Here is a 6000-nt window from a genome sequence, read left to right as displayed (position 1 = left end):
AACTGGCCAGATTATCTTTCATACAAAGCAGCAAATTTAAAAGGAACTCGTTGCAAAATTCAAGTCTGAAAATAGGGTTTGTTTTTTCAACTGGATGCTCCCTCACAGCAAAAGTCATGGGCAAAACAATGATACCTCATCAGATGGTATGGCACGCTTGCGGTGCTCGATGTTACACAGTGAGCATCGCAAAGACAGCAGAATGAACTCACATAACCAGGAAAGTTAGGCTCCAGTCCTAATTTTATCAATAAATCTAAAAACTAAATTTCCTCCCTGTGTCAAACTTCCTTATCTGTAAAATTAAGCTAATAATTTGGCCCCCTCCTTAGCTCACAAGTATGCTGACATCTCAATATTTTATAAACCTAGGTGCTTATAGAACACATTAGGTGCAATATACAATTCCAGATACGCCTGTTTTCACTAACAACTGTGATTTGAGTGATAACTTAGATACATAATGTTATCATAAATCTAGCCAGACAATTCATAATTATTTATAGTTATCACACATTTGAAAAAAGAGAGGGTTTGAGAAGTTTCATACCTTTGCCAAGTTCAGCAAGAAGGGTAAACAATATTTTATTACCCAGGAGAAGCAGCATTAGCACCTAAGAAGCTGAGAAGCGCACTGGCATTTCAGAGACTCCAAGTCAACGTTAATTACTTTTAAAGATACTTTGGACTCTTAAAGGGGAAGACCAAGTGGTTTGCATTATGAATAACTAAGAATAGATTAGTAAAATGAAGAAGTAGATAATTCCAGCAACTTCCGAATCAGGCCTATCATTTAGGATGTCACAGAGAGGATACATTACTACTACAGTGGGTGAAAGGTAAGACGATTCAATGACCTCTAACGTCTCTCCCCTCCAGTGCCAAGATTTTACTGCCTCAATTCTTGAAACTATTCTCTTCTGGAAACTTTAACATGATCAATGACATTACCAAAATTCTTTGCAGCAGATTACATAATTATTCTAGAATTCTATTTACAAGTATAGGCAAGGCTTAATGACTTTAAGCAGGATACAGATCATGTCAGAATATATATTTTATTAATATAGTAAATGAAAGGCCCTGTGACCAGAAAAACATGAGCTAAACATGGGCACTTTTGACTGACTGGATTGTAAAATGCAGGAAAAAATATCAGGGAGTATTTATTGAGTGCCTACTGTGGGCAGAGCAATATAGGAGTGCAAATAAATCTACAACATAATTGCAGCTTCAAAGCATTTATAACATAAAAAAGGGAGAAAAGACATAAACATTCAGAGTAATGAGTAGTTTATACATGCTGTTTCTAAAGAATTTTGGGGAGAGATTATTTTAGCATGATCCAGTCAGAGAAGAAGGATGTGTCAGAATCGACTTGACAGCAACAGATTTGTTTTGTTTTGTTTTAATAAAAGAATAGAATTAAAAAGGCAAAGGCAGTTTGAGGTTGGGGTTTGAGGTCCAGGAGTTAATCAGTTCAACTGGATAGAAGATTTATGTTGAGGAAAAGCAGGAGAGAAGGATAAAAGGGCAGGGTGCAAGTCTGAAAGCAAAGCCATAGATACCTACCTAGCATGTGAGCTTCAGCTTAATTCTATAGTTAATGTAAAGAGTGACTGCAAGAAAACAGAATAGAGAAAGAGGGAAAGAGCAAACCTGGGATTTCAAAAAGACATACAGTCTGATGAACTGGAAAAGATTAATTTTTAATATGGTTATTTGTTATGCAGTCATGCTGTAGGCCAGTCACATCATATGATAAATGACACAAATGTTTCCAAGTGTAAACCATCTTATTCCAACTAGGCAGCCACCAGCAGACACACATTTTCCATTGGGTCAAAAGGCCCCAAAATTTTATTTGCACACAAAAATATGTTTGTGTGTTTTTTCCCCTTGAATAAGGTGTCCCATAGGTAACCTCTGAACGGCCCCCATCGTGAAATCACCACTGTACGTTCGGCACTGCCTGTGGTTGAGTTAGTCATTTGTTGTGCCATAGGAAGGAGGTGACAGTTACTGTTTGGATACGTTTGTAGGGCATAACCTCAAAGGAACTTCCTCACACTCTACAGTATAAAGGAATAAATGCTTGTTCTGAAAGATAAGCATGGGTAAGTAGAAAAAATTGCTCAAGGGCAAATACTTTTAAAAAAATGTTTTATGAAAGAATGTTCGGTTTTGTTTTGGGTTTTCTTTTTTTTTCCCCAAGAAAGGCAAGTTCAAGCAGACCATTTTTTTTCCAAGAGTACTGCCTATTTTTCTTCTTTCCAAAATTTACCAGGTTTTACAATCTACATGAAGCATATTTTCCCCAAGGATTAAGAGACTCCCCACCTCCCATTAAAAGTTTTAGTTAAGAAATTAAGGGACCACATGGTACTGTATTTCAGTGCCAAGGAGAAGAAACTCCATTATCCACATGGGGTGAAAAGAAATATGGGCTTTCTCACTTGACCTTTTTTTACTAAACTTTTAAAATCAAGCAATTCCAGCTTCCCTCAAGTCATACTGCTTTATAATGATCACCTCTCAAAAAAAAAAAAAAATTTCCAAGTCTCTACATGTACCTTATACCATCTACAGAATCTAGAGAAAAAAAAAAATTAACTTCAATACTATCATTTATAAAAATTTCAAACTACAAGAAAAAAATGACCAATCCTAAAACCCAAAATTACTTTGTCCTTCATTTTATGTAGCTTCTGCAAGAATTTGATCTTAACTACATCAGCCTATTGTTATGGTTTACTCTTCAGGAATTGTAATTAAACTCCCAGATTTCAAGTATAGACAAGGACTACATAATGAAAATAGCACAAGCCTTTAAAAAGTAGTTTTCATATCTTTTCCTCATTCAGCTAGTTCTATTTCTTACTAGCTGTTTATCCTCAGGCAAGTCCTTTCACCTCTCTGGGGATCAACTTAGTTTACTTTTAAAAAGAAGAAAAGGGACTAAGTAGCTTTCAAGGTCTCTTCCAGGTTTGATTCTGAGTGGCTTCAAACAATTCTGTAATCCTAACTCCCAATCATCTAACACACATATTCCCCAACCACTCTCCTTTCCTGTATCATCATAATCACTATTTCTGATTTTCACAAATAGGCATTAAGCAAAGAGAGAACAAAGAAAACCAGCACACTGACATTGCAAACATTCTTTTGTGATGCTCCAGTGATTCAAAATATGATGACTGGGCAGTCGGAATGGTTTTAGGCAATCAGGAGAAAATGGTAGGCTTGGTGAGTTTTCTAGTTCTACATATATAACTCACTTTTCTGAGTGATATACAATGAACTCTGGGGAGCTGGGGTGGAAGAAAGAACTAATGATTTAGTTTCTGTTTGATTTGCAAAGCCTTTGCTTCTCTTCTCTGCTTTCTTGCTGTCTACCTTCTGTTCACTTCATTATTCATTAACTGTTCCAGGAGAGACGTGGTCTAGGGGGAAAAAAAATGATTCTTAGACCTGCACAATTAGTAGAAAGTTCAATGTGGAAATTTTTGCTCTCCTTATGCATTTCATTTATACAAACGTTCTCTCTGCCCTGCATAACCAGAGATGAGTTAACCCAGCGCTGAGTCACCTAGATTCTTCCTCCCCCATCATCCTCAACCAATCATCTCCAGCCCATCTCCTCTCAGTCTCCACTGTTCCTGTCACGTTAGTCAGCTTGGTCATTATATTAACTTCCATCTGGTCTCCTCCCCCTCCAGTCCATCCTCCACAGTGCTGCCTGAAGAATCTTTCTGAAACTCTAATCGGGTCATGTCACTCTCCTGTTTATAATCTGTCCACAACTCTGTCGCCCACAGGATAGAGCTCAAACTTTTAACATGACATTCACACTTTCCATGACTGGCTCCTATCCTTTCCACAGGCACCTTACACAGCAAACATACTAAATTGCTCGCAACTTTTCTATCATGCCATGATCATCTCTGTTAACATGCCTTTGTGCTTGTCCAAAATCTTTTTCCTCCCTTGCCACTATTCATCTGTCAGGTCTTCTCTGGGAAGGCTTCCCTGACTTGCAAACTCAGTGTTTTCATGGCCCCGTTACATACCGCTATAATAGCACCAGTCACATTACTAAAACTCACGAACTATTTACTACTCAAAGACTGGGATCCTCTGCACCTAAGACATGGTTGTTGAATAAATGAATGAATGGTTGACAAAGGTAAGCCGTTCTTACTTCCTCTCAAAATTGCCAATATTCTTGGCATTAGAAATGGTATCAAAAAACCCTGCAAAAATTCCATGTGGTCATTAATCTCCACGTCTTTACTCCGAAGCTTTTAAGAATAAATCTAGCAAGCTGATCAATAACAAATATTTATTGAGCTCTTACTCCATTGTAACGAGCGTCATTCCAGGTACTAGATAGCAAGAAGTTAAAGTGATAAATGTTAATTTCATCTTTATTATCTTCACCACTGAAAACCCTATGGAACACAGCTCTACTCTGGTACATATGGGGTCGCCATGAGTCGAAACTGACTTGATGGCAACTGGTTTTTAATTGCATTGTGTTTCTGGTATTAAAGGGCATAAAACAAAAATGGTCAAGGCAAGTACAAAGGGGAAATTATAGACAATTCCAAGAGCAGGTTTACAAACCACAAAGGAACTAGTTAAAAGCCTGCACGCTATGTAAATGACTCTGACACCAGGAGTTTTCCTTATAAAGATAGGCATCTATACATGGGGTCTCCATGAGTTGGAACTGACTTGACAGCAACACCACCACAACCACATTTGGAGTATAAAGAAGAATCTGGGTGGCCCAGAATAAAATGTACTTTTATTAAGGAATCTAATTGACTCACAGTCTTCTACTGCAAATATGCAATATGCAAACTCTGTGAAGTAGATAGGACTAAGATGTGAGACCCAATTCCTTTGCCTTTGGACGTACCTCTGAAGTGCACAAAAGCTTAAAGAAGGGAATGTGGAAAGTAGGTCTTTTGGCTCCATGTACTATTTTGGCTGAATTGAGTGGTCAGTCAACTTTCATGATGATATTTTCTTTATTCAATAACAGATTTTAACAGACCATGTGTTATAAATGGAGTACATGCTATGTGGAATAAATTCTACCTCACTAGTTCACTCCTTGAAGTGCCTGGATGGTGCATACGATTAAGCATTGATACTAGCCAAAAGGTTGGTGGCTCCAAACCCACCCAGAGGTGCCTCGGAAGCCTTGGTAACACTATGAAGCAGTTTTACTCTACACACATGGGGTCGCCATGAGTCAGAATCCACTCGATGGTAACTAACAGCAACAGTTCATTCCTTGTTAAGAAACCTTCTATTTTTATCAGATATTAATTTCTCGATTTATAATCCATTAGCTTAAAAACAAGTTAAGCTTCTAAAAACATCCTTTCCACACATAATCGCTAGGCTCTGTTTTCCTCTTCACCTCCCCTTGTGGCATTTTAATACCTAAATTAACAACTTTTCTCTGTTTTCTCTGTCTTCATCCTTAGCTCCAAATATCTCTGACTCCATTCAACCTCAGTTACCCACTGGCACAGAGGAACCCCAGACTTCCTCAGCTTTTAAAAATGATCCACCTTCTAATATATTGACTTGGAAATTCTCCTATGTATCCAACTTTCTGCCTTTCCTATTTCCTTATGCTCAGTAAACCTGTATTTCATTCTAATTAGAATCTTTAGCCAATTCTTCTGGCCAGTCATTGCCAGCTACTACCCTAAAATTCATAACCTCTTTGAAGTTCACCATTTCTTACTGCTCCAGGTCTAAGACTTATCATCTGCCTTAACTGCCACTCTAACCAGCTACAGCGAATGTCTTGATAAAAATCTGAAAAATGTTTGGTGGCCCACCAAAAAAATCCGTTACTCAATCTGAGTTGAGTCTCTGCACTCACCTTCATCTGTTCTTCTCTTGTTGACTACACATTAGTATTCCCCATATCTAGCCATTCCAGACTTTGCTCTCAAGATCAAATTTCTATCTTTG

The sequence above is a fragment of the Trichechus manatus genome, unplaced genomic scaffold (assembly GCF_000243295.1).
Source record: "Trichechus manatus latirostris isolate Lorelei unplaced genomic scaffold, TriManLat1.0 scaffold00174, whole genome shotgun sequence".
Lineage (NCBI taxonomy): Eukaryota > Metazoa > Chordata > Mammalia > Sirenia > Trichechidae > Trichechus > Trichechus manatus.
The sequence above is the reverse complement of the archived record's forward strand: the minus strand, read 5'-3'. Positions refer to the sequence as shown.